Source organism: Heterodontus francisci, chromosome 27 (genome assembly GCF_036365525.1).
Source record: "Heterodontus francisci isolate sHetFra1 chromosome 27, sHetFra1.hap1, whole genome shotgun sequence".
Classification (NCBI taxonomy): Eukaryota; Metazoa; Chordata; class Chondrichthyes; order Heterodontiformes; family Heterodontidae; genus Heterodontus; species Heterodontus francisci.
Genome location: NC_090397.1, coordinates 67,622,904 through 67,636,812, shown reverse-complemented (window position 1 = coordinate 67,636,812; position 13,909 = coordinate 67,622,904). Strand labels below are relative to the sequence as shown.

Below are 13,909 nucleotides of genomic sequence, written 5' to 3'. Positions count from 1 at the left end.
CAAGGCCCGTCTACCCTCTCAGGTGGATGGGAAAGATCCCGTGGCAATATTTCATTAGAACAGCACGGAGTTATCCCTGGTAACCTTGCCAGTATTTATCCCTCAACAAACACTGCTAAAACAGATGATCTGGTCATTATCACACTGCTGTTTGTGGGGGCTTGCTGTGCATAAATTGGCTGCTGCATTTCCTACATTACAACAGTGACTTTAAAAGTATTTCATTGGCCGTAAAGTATGTTGGGATGCTCTGTGGTCATCAAAGGCACTATATAGATGCAAGTTTATTTATTTTCTCTTGAAACTTAAGCAACTTTGCAGGGCTATGGGGAAAAGGCGGGCGTGTGTGACTAAGTGAGTTCCTCTTGCAGAGAGTCAGCACAGACATGATGGGCCGAATGGCCTCCTTCTGTGCTGTAATCATTCTATGATTCTATAATTCATACTATATCACCATGAGGCTCGATCGGAGACACCTACGTGACACCCCCCCCCCACCCCAAGTCAGCCACTGGTGGAAATGCAAAAGCAAAATGCTGCAGGTGCTGGAAATCTAGAATCAAAACAGAAAATGCCAGAAATGGCAGCACCTGTTCTGATGAAAGGCTATCAACCTGTAATGTTAATTCTGTTCCTTGCTCCACAGATGCTGCCTGACCTGCTGAGTGTTTCCTGGTGTAAATGACTTGGGAGGTTGAACCTTTACTTGGGCCTGTCCTGATTGTCTGCTTAACTTTGACCAGGGAACTATGGAAATCTTGGAGAAACGGTGTAAATGGTCCTTACTTCGGGCTTTCCAATCATCTTTTGTTGAAGTTACAGTGAGTGATTGGGAGATCCCTCGCAGAAATGAATGGTACCGCAGATGGAGTTCAAACTGGAAAAGTGTGGAGTGATTCATTTTGGAAGGTGAAATTTGATTGCGGAATACAGGCTTAAAGACAGGATTCTTGGTAGTGTGGAGGAACAGATGGATCTTGGGGTCCATGTCCATAGATCGCTCAAAGTTGCCACCCAAGTTGATAGGGTTGTTAAGAAGGCGTATGGTGTGTTGGCTTTCATTAACAGGGGGATTGAGTTTAAAAGCCGCGAGGTTATGCTGCAGCTCTATAAAGCCCTGGTTAGACCACACTTGGAATATTGTGTTCAGTTCTGGTCGCCTCATTATATGTAGGATGTGGAAGCTTTAGAGAGGGTGCAGAGGAGATTCACCAGGATGCTGCCTGGACTGGAGGGCATGTCTTACGAAGAAAGGTTGAGGGAGCTAGGGCTTTTCTCATTGGAGTGAAGAAGGATGAGAGGTGACTTGATAGAGGGGTACAAGATGATGACAGGCATAGATAGAGTGGATAGCCAGAGACTTTTTCCCAGGGTGGAAAGGGCCATCACCAGGGGGCATAATTTTAAGGTGATTGGAGGAAGGTTTCGGGGAGATGTCAGAGGTAGGTTCTTTACACAGAGAGTGGTGGGTGCGTGAAATGCGCTGCCAGCGGTGGTAGTAGAAGCAGATACATTAGGGACATTTAAGCGACTCTTGGATAGGTACATGGATGATAGTAGAATGAAGGGTAGGCAGTTAGTCTGATCTTAGAGTAGGTTAAAGGTTCGGCACAACATCGTGGGCCGAAGGGCCTGTACTGTGCTGTACTGTTCTATATTCTATGTACTCAGGGAGCATACAGCATCACAGACCCATAAAAGGTTTGGGGGTGTCTATAACACAGCACTTTATCGCTCTCTTGAAATGGATCTCTGAACCCAAGCATCAAAGTGAATGTGCCTTCCAGACAGACAAGCTGAATAATCCAGAACCAATTCCAATGTTAATCCTCTGCCTATGTTTGCTGACTGAATTGACTGTCTGACGGAGGGTTTGATTGGCATTTTCAACAACCTCCCACGTAGATTTTGCTGATTTACAGGAACAGCAAGAGAAAGAGAAAAAGGAAAGCAGAAGTATGCCTTCAGCAAAAATATCTCACTCACCTAAGGGTTCTTGGGATAAACCAATAAAGTGCCACAAAATGCATGATTTTAAAGTCAGTGCCTATGTTAAAAGCATCAGTGAAATACAACACATCATTTCCTCAGAGCTATTCATACCTGTCTCTTTAGATTGGAAACTTTGTGCAACTAAGCTGATGCCCTGATCACCATCGTGATTGATAACAGAAACATTTTAAATTACTGACCTTTGTAACATACCAAATTTGGTTTTATTTGTTCAAAACAAGAATGATCCCAAGATAACTACTCGGGGTGTGGAGTGGGGGGAAATAAACACTGGAAATCAGAATGACTAATCATCCACAACAATAAAGCAGCGATGAATAGAACAAGGTCATTTCCTTCCAGGTCAGAGCTGGCTGTGATTGCGTCACACATAACCCAAAAATGACCTCTTGTTGATAAAAGTCATGTAAATACAATCCTGGGCTGAGTTTGTAAACGCAAAGTGCCCTATCAGTATTAATTAGGAGAAAAGATAGAGCATTATCATCAGGTACCAGACTGCTATCAATAACAACAACAACTTGCATTTATATAGCACCTTTAACATAATAAAACATCCCAAGGTACTTCAAAAGCATTGTCAAGCAAAATTTGACATGGAGCCACATGTGGAGATATTAGGGCAGATGACCAAAAGCTTGGTTAAAGAGAAAGGCTATAAGGAGTGTCTTAAAAGAAGGAAGAGTTGAGGAGAGGCAGAGAGTCTTCGGGAATGAATTTCAGAGCTTGGGGCCAATAGTACCAGGTACTAGACAGTTATCACCTGATATATTGCATTGAAACTTCTCCAGTAAAGACCCTTCATGATTTGCATTTTATACAATACAGTTGAAGCCATGTGGATTAACTGTTATTTAACCTCAGCATAATATGAAGCTACAGTTACATAACAATGGTTATGACGACACTTTTGATTGATATATATTCAGTTGCAATTTGTATCAACAACATACTGTCAACTTTCTTTAATGTGGCAGTAAATAATGCAGGAATTTTGATTGTGTGTGAGTGGAGCAGGAATTTGCTGACACATGATAAATGAATGCTTCGCTGTATGAGTTTAATTACCCACAATAAGTCGAATGATTAGTTTAGTAACTGACCACAGCCACAATGCTGTTTGGGCTTGACATGGCAGATGATAGCCATTGTAATGATTAAAATGATATCAGTATTTATTTACATAAAATCAATCATTTGCATAAAATATTTAATGGATACAGTAAAAGCTTTGATATCCCACACATTTTCAACCGGCACGCTCTATTATCCAGAATTTCCAAAATCTCCCAAAGCTCTCCTGGGCCGAGTTTTCCCGAGTGCAGTCGATTGTTCTCGACATTAGTTAGTGATGCTCGTTGGAAAGGCCTGACTCTCACACGTACTGCAGGTATGTTGGTGCATTGACACCGAAGGATTAAGGGAAAATTAAAAATCGACTTTCCCAATGCCTGGGCCCTGGCTACCCTTCGGTCCTCCAGCAATAACTTTGGGATGGAAGATCCAATCTCCATGCGGACAACGGCATGCGATAGGACTTGAAACATAGGAAATCGGAGCAGGAGTAGGCCATTCGGCCCTTCGGGCCTGCTCCGCCATTCAAAAAGGATCATGGCTGATCATCTAATTTACTTCCCTGTTCCTGCTTTCTCCCCAAATCCCTTGATCCCTTTGACATTAAGAAAGATGTCTATCTCCTTCTTGAATATATTTAATGACTTGTCCTCCACTGCCTTCTGCGGTAGCGAATTCCATAGGTTCACCACCTTCTGAGTGAAGAAATTTCTCCTCATCTCGGTTCTAAATGGTTTACCCTGTATCCTGAGACTGTGACCCCTGGTTCTGGACTCCCCAGCCATCGGGAACATCCTCTCTGCATCTATCCTGTTTAGTCCTGATAGAATTTTATAGGTTTCTATAAGATCCCCTCTCATTCTTCTAAACTCTAGTGAATATAGGGATAGTCGACCCAATCTCTCCTCATACATCAACCCTGCCATTCCAGGTATCAGCCTAGTAAATCTTCTTTGCACTCCCTCCATAGCAAGAACATCCTTCCTCAGATAAGGAGAGCATAACTGTACACAATACTCCAGATGTGGTCTCACCAAGGCCCTGTATAATTGCAGTAAGACATCCTTGCTCCTGTAACCAAATCCTCTTGCAATGAAGGCCAACATACCATTCTCCTTCCTAATTGCTTGCTGCACCTGAATGCTTGCTTTCAGCGACTGGTGTACAAGGACACCCAGGTCTTTTTGCACCTCCCCCTTTCCCAATCTATCACCATTCAGATAATAATCTGCCTTTCTGTTTTTACAACCAAAGTGGATAACCTCACATTTATCCACATTATACTGCATCTGCCATGCATTTGCCCACTTACCCAACTTGTCCAAATCACATTGGAGCCTCTTTGCATCCTCCTCACAGCTCACTTTCCCCCCAATGTCTCACGCTGAGCTGTGTTGATAGGAGCTATGGAGACTTTGATGATCTAGACCGTCCTGCTCTTCAAATTAAAAATTAGGAAGTTAAGAATAAAGGAGGGAAATGAGGTGGTCCTTTTTAACCCAAAAAGTAATAGAGATGTAAAACAAGTTACAGGGAAGGTAACTGAAGCTTGTGGTGTTCATGGATTTAGGTGGTAATTAACTGCAATGTTAGAGAGAGAAGTGATTGAGTGATATGGTGAGAAGGCATGTAGGTGGAGTTGATCTATTGAAAAAGGTCAGGCTTGTTCGGCCTAATGGATTCTTCCTGATTCTTACATTTTTTTAAAAAAGATTTCCATTAGGGCAGCCTTTGATTTCCTTGCAACCATCTCTCTGTTCTCATTATATTGCACAATCGACTCACCTCCAACCATCCTCCTTTGTTTCATCTCTTGACTATTTGGCGTTAAATAGATGATGGCACATCGCATCACTTGGGCCTGCATCATGCTCGCTCATACACAGTGGGTTTGCAAATCCTGGAAGTAAAATGTAAAAGCAGCATCGCTGTTAAATTTGGGCAGCTCTACCAATCCCGCAATATTGCATGTTCATTACCTACTGTTGCTACCCCCTCTCCACCCCACTCCATTCCCATCTCCAAGTTAATATTGGTGCCATTGTAACCAGGGGCCATACCAGAAGATTTGGAACTTTTAATCGGCCCGGTTTTTAAACAAAAGCAGTTGATCTCCCATGGTGTTAGTGCACATTTATATGCATTGGCCACTTAACTTTCCATGTTCCTACTGGCAGGTAGGTGTGAACTGGAGTGAGGGGTTGCCTACTATGGATGGATGTATTCCTGGAGGTTTTATCACATGACCTCTCTTGTTCAACCATCCCGCCCCCAGGCTCCTGTTATTGGCCACCCAACATGTCCATCCTCATAATGCCTGCCTTCCCTCACCAATTGGGAAACAAGAAACCACTTCATTACATGATTGGGTGATTCTTGACTCTTAATCAAATGGCACTTTTTCCCATCACCAATATTTTTATAATTAATAATTCAAACTGTTCAAAGAAAATGAAGAAAAAAACACAATTTGTTTTTAATTCCCCCATGGATTTTCACCCGGTCGTTCGCAGCAATGTCCTGGAGATTAACCTTCAATTCCTGGAGATTCCAGGGCATTCCATTGGCAACCCCCCAACTGGAGGTCTTGCTTTCTTCCAGTTCTCTCCCATTGTTCTGCCTATGTATGCTCTTTTCCTGCTCCCTTTCTCTCACTGATGTTATTTTAGTTCCGTATTTCTCCATCCTGCCCCATAGCTGTGATATAATTTGGCTTTCTGACCACAGGTACTGTTAGAATGAAAACAGAAATTGCTGGAAACAGTCAGCAGGCCCGACCGCATCTGTCGCTAGAGGAAATTAGGGTTAATGTTACAGGACAATGAGCTTTCATCAGAAAGTGTACTGCTGGGTTGTTTGCAACACTGCCCTGCTTTCAAATTAAAGTTAAATAAAACAGAAATTCAGCCTGAGTTGTAAATTGTTTCTGATTTGAATTCATTATTAACTGACGCATAGGGCGGGATTTTTGTTAGAGTGCGAGGGGGGGAGCTGAGTTGGTTAAACCTGCCCCTCGGGTTGTTGTGCCAGTTTCCCGACATAAAACAGACACACTTGAATTTTAAAAAGCTCTATGGGCAACAGAATTGCAGGGGTCAGGAACAAGGGACAGGAAGGCAATAAAGGTGGGTCTACCACCAAAGGGCATGTTGGAGCTTCAGTGCCGTAGAAGGCTGCAACCAGTCCAGGCAGATGCTTGCTGACCTGTGCGTCCTCATTGAGGGCCATCCGAGGGATCGCAGGAACCATGGTCATTTGCTTCCCGTGGCTGTAAAAGTCAGCGTGGCCTTGTCCTTTTTTGCAGCCGGGTCCTTTTTTGCAGCCGGGTCCCTTTTTGCAGCCGGGTCCTTCCAAGCAGCAGCAGCAGACTTTCATGGCATTTGCAGGCAGCACCACATCATTGCATCACGGAAAGGGAAGGGTATTACATTGAATTTAAGGTGGATAGCAGCACTCGAGTTCAAAGGGCAGTAGGATTTGCCTCCATCACTGGATTCCCTCAGCTGCAGGGGATCACTGGTTGCACCCATGTGGCCATCAAGGCACTGACTGACCAACCAGGGAGATTCCCCAACAGGAAGGGATTCTACTCCTGAAACATCCAACTGGTCTGCGAGCACAACAAGTGCTTCATGCAGCTGTATGAATACTATCTTGGAAGCTGCCATGACACCTTCACCCTTCGGCAATCACAGTTACCGTAGCTCTTCGGGGAGCAATCAGAAATCCGTGAACGGCTGTTAGCGGATAAGGCTTATCCCTTGAGGAGATGGCTGGTGACTCCAGTGCGTAACCTTGCAATGGAGGCTGAGAGACACTACAACTGATGCCACCTGAGCACAAGTGTTATCATTGAGCAGGCCATCAGCCTCCTGAAGTTGAGGTTCAGGTGCCTTGATTGGTTGGGTAGTGCCCTCCAGTACACTCGCTCAAGGGTCTTGTGCATTGTGGTGGTCTGCGGCGCTCTCCATAACCCCTCCAGAGACGTGTGGACCTTGAAGAGGGAGAAGCACTGGAGCAGCACAGTTCCTCGGAGGAGGAAGTGGAGGAAGACCAGGATGAGGAGGAGGCTGATGGAGAACTGGAGAGCCGTCCCCATGTTTTGTATGGATGGCACTCTGGTAGGCTCAGGAGATGGAGCACTCATCAGGATGGCACGGAGGCCAGGGCCACTCTGATCCAGGCATGTTTCACCTGAGAAATATTCAGTCTGCAGGACATATGGAGAGGAGATTTTCCATCATCTGAGTGAGAGAAAACATCCATTAAGAACAAAAGTCAGCAACCTTCCAATGGCACAAACACTGCAAGGCTCCAAAGTCTCCACCTGATGCAGTCTTCCCCAACACATGCCTTTGCTTTGCTAAACCTTATTTTTCATTCTCCTGCCTTTTGCCATGATGAAATGAAGTCAGCCTTAGAGCAACAACATGCCCAGTGCTTTATTGAATAACAGTGCGATATTATTTATACCAGACACACCCAAGTGACCCACAAAGTGACATCACTGCATTGGCCACTCTTTCTGTGGCTGAGGATGAGGCAGACTGCTCACTACTGCCTCTCTGGGACTAAGATGTCTGTGGCGCTTGGCCTTGTCATGGAGGTGCCTGCGGGGGCATCTCCAAAGGCTGCTGCACTGGCATCACTGCATCACTCTGTCACAGGATGTAACTCTACAGATGCTTTGTCTGTCGGAAGGGCCATGGAGACAGATGACGATGATGGAACCTCATGAAGGGAGGCCCCCTCATCACCATGTGCCTCCACCTCAACCCTTGATCACTAGAGCGGACCACTAGATGGGGCACAGCTGGCATCCACTCTAAGATTCGTTGCTCCAATTGCACCATGGACTGGTCAGTGCTACAGACTGCGGCATGCATTCCATGCATGTCAGTGCACTGTTCCTGCATCCCCTCTGAGGGATGTTGCAAATGGCTCTCCATGAGGTTGGCCACTCTCTCAATGGAGGAGCTCATGCTCTCAAACACTGAGACATTGTGGAGCACATGAGATGATTGGACTCCTCCATTCTCATTCTTTGCAGTGTCTCAGATAGCTCCGACTTGCAGGCACACATCTCATGCTGATTCTCCAGGTAGAGCTGCCTGTTTGGTGACCCCGAGGCTCCACATCTCTGCCCTCCTGAGCAGGGCTGCACCTGTCCTCCATCCTACAAGGGGGGGGGGGGGGGTGGCCCACAGAGCCGACTCTGCCTCCCCTTTATCCTCCTGCTGTGAAGTGATGTGTGCTTAACGTGCGAGGACCCACTGATGTGTGAGCACTGGTAGAGGGTGCGCAAGGCAGATGTGACGGTGCAGGGATGCCTTCCTCCTCTGACCCCTCGGGAACCTGTTGGCTTGGTATGGACTCCTGGCCCTCTACAGCTGGCCCTGTGGGAGACATAAGAGAAGATAGTGATGGGGGACCGGAACAGGCAACAGATGCTTTTACTACTGAAAATAATGAGAAGACAGTTTATGCATTGACAGCTCGTTGCTTGGGGGAGGTTTGCCATGCATCCCGGACCTGGAGATGCTGAGATCTTTTCACCCTGTCTGTGTTGAACTCCTGTTTCTCTGTCTCCACCGTCCTGGTATCTTGCCACTCTGGCCTGATTAAGGACCAGCTCCTTAGAATGTGTCAGTGCCGCTAGGTGTGGGACCTCACCACCCAGATGTGCCCTCTCGCTCTCCCTGGGGCTCATCTCCCGATGGACCTGCAGGGTGAAGAAAGATGTAATGAGGACTATGTCTCTCTCCCTCACCACTTGTCACTTTTCATTTGCATAAGAATTTGCAGTCTGCAATCCAGCCTCCTGTCCAACAGCAGTACAGCTGTGTTCTATGCTTTTGAGTCATCAATGTTGCTGAGCACACACCTCTCCCATGGGCAGCAGGACTCTATACACCCTCAGGATGGTCCCTCTCTTTTGCACTCTAGTGACTGCTGACTAGGAGGTATGCCATCTGGGTCTATCGATGGACTGACCTTGCCAGACCTGAGAAGGTTATTGAAATGTTTCCGGCACTGGACCCAGTTCCTCCTCCCCACTCCTCTGCTGCTGACCTCATGAGCTATCTCCATCCATGCCCTCCTGGTCAGCCTTGCCGGCTTTCCGTTGCCAATGACAGGGAGCAGGATGTTTCTCTGCTCAGTCAGCACCTCCAGTGAGACGTCAGGAATTATGGGGAGAGGAGGGTGGTGGTGCTGCCCTGGCACAGCGGCCATCCCGACCCACAGCCCTGCGCTCAGCTCTTCCTTGCAACGTGGAGATGAACGGCAGCCACAGTAATGGCTGCTGTTCGCTCTTTAAGTTGGGCCAGCCACTGCCTGTGTCCTGCCTTCTTCCCATGTCCACTGCCGCTAATTGAGTGGCGAACGTGACTCTAGGCCAATTAACAGCTTACCATATTAAAATTGCAATACGTGTGTGTCGCTGACATGGTGTAGAGTCGGGATTCGGAAATGAACGCAATGTCGGGTCCTGACTCTGGCATTGAAATCCAGCCCATTATCCGGGCTGCAACTACTGAGCGATTTCACACTTTCACGCTATATTGTCAGCATAGATCATACTTTCAAGTCTTGAAGTGGGGTTTGACCCACTACTTTCTGACTCCAAAGTGAGAGTGTTACCAATGGAGCTGAGCTGAATGGAATCAAAAATATGGTTCAGATGTAATTGAAGAGCATGTATGATCCTCTGCACTGTGAGATTTTTGATGAAATTATAGTCTACTTTGCCTTTCCTCTACCACTTCTTAGGCTTTATAATACTGAAGGAAAACATTGTTAATGATGGAGTGCAGGATACTGACTGAAAACTGTGAGGGCTATGATCATGTTGGCATTACCAGATTAACGAGATTCGTAGGATACATGGCAAGAACAATAGTTTTCAGTTTCAAAGCACATTAAGAGTTTTGTGTGTGCCTTTGTATGTGTGTGTGTGTGTAATATTATCTCTCTGTCTACATCTATATCTATCTATTGGGGATACTTATGCGAAGTTTGGGTTAAATCAAATTTTAAGAGAACAAGGAAAGGAAAGTGCATTTATATAGCGCCTTTCATGACCTCAGGATGTCCCAAAATGCTTTACAGCCACTGAAGTATTTTTGATGTGTAGTCACTGCTGTTATGTAAGAAACATGGCAGCCAATTTACGCACAGCAAACTCCCACAAACAGCAAACAGATACTGTACTGTACTCTGGTTTTTAGCATTGTTGTTTGAAGGATAGCTACTGTCTGGGACACCAGGGAGAACTCCCATGCTTTTGTTAGAATAGTGCTATGGGATCTTTGATGTCCACATGGGAGGGCAGACAGGTTTAATGTCTCATCTGAAAGACGGCACCTCGACAGTGCAAGTGGAAAGATAAGCTCAGGCAAGGTTTCAACATCACCAAGACATTATTCCTACATATAGGAATAATGAATGCTTGGTCACAAGGTCAATCCTTGCTGAGGGTGGACAACTTGCAACTATGGACTGACCCGTTCTGTGAAACTTTACAAGAAAGTAAACTTGTGTGAAGACTGGTGGGGTGTTGGATTGTTGGTGGATTAATCTTCCTACCCCTCCAATCCAGGAGTTAGGAACGATAGTGAAAGTTGGATAAAATGATCAACTAAAATTGATAATGCTTCATGAAATGAAGAACTGGTTTCCCAAACATGGAAAGGTGAGTATTTTATGGAAATTCAAAGTTCAGGTAAAGGAGAATTATGAATGGCAAACACTGGGGGAGCAGTGAACCATACCAGAGCTTTCTGACCACACACCATATTGCATTGCAGCAGGGGATAGGGACATCTGATGCACAGTAATATGCCTATTGCAGGTGCAGGCACTTTGTCCATCTTCAGGGGAGGTTACAGTAATCCCTGGCTCATGGTGGAGGCAGATTCAGTCATGGCTTTCAAAAGGGAATTGGATAATTTTCTGAATAGAAAAAAAATTGGAGGGCTATAGGGAAAAGGTGGGAGAGTGGGACTAACTGAGTTGATCTTGCAGAGACACAGACATGATGGGCTGAATGGCCTCCTTCTGAGCTGTAACCATTCTATCCTATTCTATTAAGGAGGCAGAGACATGACATAACTGGTCCCTGCCCTATTGCTTGTTGTTAGCACTTAGTGAATAGGCATTACCTGGCTACTGGTGGTAGGAGGATAGGCTCCTATGTGTTTTATATGTGTTTGGTTAACTGCCACTTTTTATTTTCTGCAAATTTGAAGATACATCGCAAGGTACAGTAACAATTAACTCATTTCATTAAGCTGTGCAGGGTGAGTGTTGCATGTGTGTGTTTAATGTGTTTCTCTGCCACTTTTGCCATGTACCTCCTTGTGCTACTTCTGGATGTGCTCCAATGCTAAGTGTTAAAGGAGTAGCAGTGTGGAATCTGTGTGCACAGCTGTGAAGCTGCAGGGGATACCTACTTCCTAACTACAACTAATCCTGAAGGATTTGGATCAGTGCCATTGGTTGCTGTGGACTCAGGACTGTCAGGCAATACCTTCTATTACTTAATCAGGGCTACGTCATGGGTCTGAAGCACCAACTGGCGATAGCTGTGCTACTGTACTCCATTCATGCCACTGGTGAACAGCAGAACAGTGAGAAGTTCCATCATGATTGCCTGTAAATGTTGTCCAAGTGATTTAAGTTGCTCATTAGTGTATCTTGGAGTTTTGACAATGGCTACAGTGTAAGCATTCATCAAAATAATCAGTGTTGCTCTTAGAGGCCCTAGGTTCTATGCTCGTGAGGTCCTGATTGCAGAATCTATTGGTGCTCCCTCTCGCTCAATGGCAGATACCTGCTGCTTGGCGACATAATTCAAGTGGGAAGTGGTAGTGCATTTCTGGCTGTCAGACTCCTCGAAAGCACCCAAGCCACCTGCTAATATCATGTGAAAAGAGGCAAGGGACTCCTCCATATGGACCTCTGGCTGCTGTATCAGGCTCTGATAGCAAGCGGGTTCTTTAACAGCAACAACTTGCATTTATAATAGCGCCTTTAACATAGTAACGTCCCAAAGCACTTCACAGGAGAAAACAAAATTTGACACACTCTTAATTTGTGTATTGTCATGCAACTCAGCTTGCCAAACCTCTGCTCCATACCAGCTGGCCTCACATCGACTATCGTGGCTGTTAATTCAAATTTCACGAGCGTTTTGTGCCTTCTTTGGAACTGTCACATTTTCATCAGTATCAATGTTTCCTGGAATGTATTCAAATAACATTGGTGCATACATTCAATGGGGTTGTTGATAGCTGATTCTCAGTCAGTGGTGCTTTTTGAGTGGGGCTGCTGATAGGTTTGTGAGCACATGTGCACGCTTGTTAATGTCATTATATGCACTATAAACCAATTCCAAAAAATCATCGTTAATGGACATGTTTATATCACATATTCACCAAATCATTGGATATTTGGTATTTGCCAGTATTTCTTTATGGTATTCAAATTTCCATCGACCCAATTCTTTCCAGAATCTCACTACTGAAAAGGTCCACCAATGTGTCCACATAGGACTTTACCAAGCCTTTGACGTCGGCCTCTGTGGTCGGGGTGGCCGAAAGATGGAGTCAGCGGTGGTCCGCCACGGAGGCCAACGCTGGGAGGGCCCGAACCAATCCTCTTGGTGGCAGTGAGGTTCCATGGCGGCCCCTCCGCCGCTGGACAAGAGGACCTGGATTTCAATATTTAAATTAATGACATGCATAGATTTGAATGAACTTACCTTCAATCTTCCAGGCCTGCCGTGATCTTCGGTGCGGCAGCTGGCACACCCGCGCCTTCAATTCCCCGTCAAGGAAAACCCGTAAGACACTGGTGGGAAGTGGGGGGGGGGGGATATAATATTTTGAGTGTAGGAAGAGGGGGAACGGGGTCAAATGAATGTAATGGGTGAAGGGGATGATGGGAAGGGGTGAACTTTAAACTTTGTCCAGTCATGGGGGGGTGGGGGGTAAGGTCAGATTTAAAAGTTAAGTGTTTTGGGGGATCGCTTCTCGGCCTTTTGGCTAAGATCAAGTGTAGTATCTGTTCTTATCAGTGCTTACTTGGTTGGGAAGAGACCATGATCATTGCCTTTTGCTCCTGGGTAGGCTTTGAGTAAAATGGCTATAACCAATCTTCGAGCTTCAGGCCTGGGAGAGCGCAACACCGTTCGGGTGGTCGTGAAGGACAAGGAAGGAGATGCACCGGTCGATCGCACCTTCTTCATCAAGAAAATCCTCTTCGATTGCTGCGGATTTCAAGCGACGGACGTCTTCTGCCTGCAGGATTTCCCCAGCAGTGGATACTTCGACGTGACGTTCCGGAATGTGGCGGGATGCATCAAGTTCCTGAAGGCGTTCGAGGAGAAAGGGGACCGGGCGCCACTGTCGATCCTCACAGCGGAGCCGCTCTTCACGCTTCCGTCACAACGGGACCAGGTGGTGACGATTCACCTCTACAACCCCCATGTTCCGGTGGTGGATGTACTCACCTTTCTCGCCAGGTACATCGAGGTGGCCGGCAGCAGCACTGATGTCAAGGACCCCTTTGGGATTTGGACCAGCAAGCGGCAGGTCAAGGTCACCTTGAAGGTCGATGCCAGTGGAGCCATCATCCACCCTCCCTCCAGCTTCGCTATCGGGGGAAGTCGAGGCTTCTTGGTCTACGCTGGGCAGCCCAGAGTTTGCTGCACCTGTGGCAAATCTGGTCACGTGGCAGCTAACTGCAGCACGGTTGTTTGCAAGAACTGCAAGGAGGAAGGCCATCAGACCAAGGACTTAGCAGACTAAGTGTTGCAACT

At 46.2% G+C, this 13,909-nt stretch overlaps 1 pseudogene; it reads left to right on the top strand.

The window, feature by feature from the left end:
* Positions 1 to 13,113: 13,113 nt before the first annotated feature.
* On the top strand, positions 13,114 to 13,248 carry LOC137385054 (U2 spliceosomal RNA; annotated as a pseudogene).
* The last annotated feature ends 661 nt before the right edge of the window (positions 13,249 to 13,909 follow it).